The following is a 3,411-nucleotide window of genomic DNA, read 5'->3' as shown; positions in this document are numbered from 1 at the left end:
AAGCGCCATTTGTTAGGTTAGATTTATTTGGATTTCATGGTTAGCTAATGAGGGTCAGAAAGTTTAAGTTGATTTGGCTAGGATAATTAATGGTATTTTGTTTGATTCCTAGTTGATTTTAGTTTTCATACATGTTTTCTGCGTTTAGTTTGCATAAATTAGTTGGGCTAATTGCAGTGCTTATGATCAATACTTAGTTAGATGTTTGTTAATTTTCCCTCTCAATAATCTATTAATACTTTAATAGGTTTTAATGATTTTCCCTCTGGACTCATGTTAGTGTTAGGCTTAAATATTTCTGTTGTTTTTGTCTTATTTCTGATTCCACGTTCTTAATAAAAGAATTTAGGTTTAGTTAAAAGCTTAATTGAATTAGAATATTGTTCCGTTTGATCTTCCTTACTTTTAATTCAGGGTTTTGTGTTGTTTGCTTTAGTTTGTAATTGTTAAACACCTCTAGGGGTTAATTGAATAGATGAAAACTTAGGAGGGTAGTTTGTGAAATGGAAATCAGATTTTTAGAAGAGACGCTTCTAGAATCTGGGGCAGCTGGCCCAATTTTGGCCAGCACAAATGCTGGAGCCGATCAAAAGCTGCCAGCTGTCCCAATTCTATTAGAAAAGATGCCTTGTGAGGGAATAATTCCCATTCTGTTTTCAGCAGCACATGGCATTTTTAGGCCTATAAGTTGTACCCTTCCTTCACTTATTCTGGATACACACTGATATAGATTTTCAGAACCCTAAAACACTGAAAAAGGCTCGACTACTACTACACTAAGTAGCTGATTTCAATTCTCTTTGGTTTAAAAACAAAACTCTTAATATTTTACTGATTTTCTGGGTCGAATATGGATTAAACTTGGTGCTACTGCTGTTAACTACTGCTGGTCTCACTACTCTTTACTGAAGCTTTGTTGTTTCTTTGGCTGTATCCAAGTATCTTCATGTCACGACCCGGATTTTCCACCATCGGGATCGTGAGGGCGCCTTCTCGTGGTAGCTAGGCAAGCCAACTTATTTACCTTTTCATCACTAAACAATTATTTTAACAATTTATAGCATCAATATAGAACATGAAATTTACTAAGAATAATAGTGGAAGTCTGATTTATAAATCTGAATCAAAATGCGGAACAGTTAATAATAGCCTCTACCCAAGATTTGGTGTCACATCACTCACGAACCACTAAGAATATACTAAATACAAAGGTCTGAAAGAAACATAGAAGCTGTCTATCTCGAGACAAGGAGGCAACAGTCTAAAAGAGAACATAAAGAAGAGACGCTGGGCCTGCGGACGCCTGCAAGGCTACCTCGGTCTCGTGATAATGAAAGCCTGCTCCCGTACTAATGCTACTGCTGCTCCTCAAAACCTGGACCTGTGCAAAAATGCACAGAAGCGTAGCATCAGCACAACCGACCCCATGTGCTGGTAAGTCTCTAGCCTAACCCCGGCGAAGTAGTGACGAGGCTAGACCGGACACCACATAAACCTGTGCAGTTATAAATATACAACGGAAACAAAATACCAAACAACTAGCAATATGGGAGGGGGAAACATGCTGTGGGGAGATAACAATAGTAACAGTAATTCCGAGTAACAAACTAAAGCAGCTTAGATTCACAATGAACAAGGAAAACAATACTCAATATAAACACATGGTATCAATAACTGTTGCGGCGTGCAACCCGGTCCACAATTTACCATTGTTGCGGCGTGCAACCCGATCCACAAATACCACTGTTGCGGCGTGCAACCCGATCCAAAAATACCACTGTTGCGGCGTGCAACCCGACCCACATCATTTATCATGTATCATTGTTGCGGCGCGCAACCCGATCCTCACATATTATTGTTGCGGCGTGCAACCCGATCCTCAATATCTTTGTTGCGGCGCGCAACCCGATCCACATCATTTAACAGTCTGACTCCCCAAACAACAGTCACGATTAAGAGGCATAAAAAAAATAAGCAAATATTTGACAAAAATCCCGGCAAGGGAAAGAAACCAACAAGTTCAACCAAACGTCCCGGCAAGGGAATAATCAACAACGCTTTCTCTTTCTTACTTTTCTTATCTTATAATCCACTCTACCATCTTGAGCCAACGCTCCACAGATTCAAGTCATTTCATATACTTTCAATATTCGTATCACAATTCGAGCCAATGCTCCTAGGATCAAATGATCATATCACCGTTCACATGTTATTCACAACATATAGAAATCCTCCAATAAACACGGAGTTCACAACCAAGCCATGATAACACATTAAGGACTCACGGTCATGCTAGACACCAATGTATAGATACTCGTCACCATGCCTATACATCGTACTCGATCACATAGCAATTAGCAACAAGACTCAACTCCTATTCCCTCAAGCTAGGGTTAAACCAAACACTTACCTCAAAGCCTTGGAATCCACTTAATCCTCAACTATCGCTTTACCTCGCGGTTCCATCTCCAATTCGCTCGAATCTAATCACAAATTGTTCAATTACTTTAATAAACACTACATGAATCAATTTGAATGCATAAAAATGATTTTCCCAAGTTTTTTTCCCAAAAATTCCAAAAATGCCCCCGGGTCCACGTGGTCAAAACCCGAGGTTCGAACCAAAACCCAGTTACCCATTCCCCCACGAACTCAAATATATAATTTATTTTGAAATCGGACCTCAAATCGAGGTCCAACTCCCCAATTTCTAGAAAACCTAGGTTCTACCCAAAAACCCCAATTTCACCCATGAAAATCCTTGATTTTAAGTGGAAAACATGTTTAATGATGTTAAAGATTGAAAGAATTGAGTAAAAATCAACTTACAATTGATTTGGGATGAAGTTTGCTCTTGAAAAATTGCCTATGGTGTTTGGGTTTTGAAAGAGTGGTGAAAAGTGATGAAAATTCGACTAAGTATAAAATTTGCTGGGCTGTAAGCTGGGTTCGCAATTGCGAACCCAGCAGGTCTGGGAATTGCGAGATTTTAGTTTGCATTTGCGAACACTGGGCCTCAATGCAGACTTCGCCTTTGCGAAAGATTGATCGCATTTGCGATCCAGGCCCTCTCGCATTTGCGAGCAAGGGCATCGCATTTGCGACCCAAGCTGAAATCCTTCCTTCTCGCATTTGCGATGGGGAATTCGCATTTGCGAGTCTCGCATTTGCGAGAAATTCTTCGCAAATGCGATGAAACCAGACCTGACCTGCAACTATTTTTTCAAAGTTCAAAAATGCAGCTCGACACCTATCCAAAACTCACCCGAGCCCTCGGGGCTCCAAACCAAACATGTAAACAACCTCAAAAACATACTATGGACTTGTCCGTGCGATCAAATCGCCAAAATAATATCAAAATCATTGAATCAAGCCCCAAATTCATCATTTTTCATTATAACTTCATAAACT

This window comes from Nicotiana attenuata, unplaced genomic scaffold, assembly GCF_001879085.1.
Source record: "Nicotiana attenuata strain UT unplaced genomic scaffold, NIATTr2, whole genome shotgun sequence".
Classification (NCBI taxonomy): Eukaryota; Viridiplantae; Streptophyta; class Magnoliopsida; order Solanales; family Solanaceae; genus Nicotiana; species Nicotiana attenuata.
Note: the sequence above shows the minus strand (reverse complement) of the source record.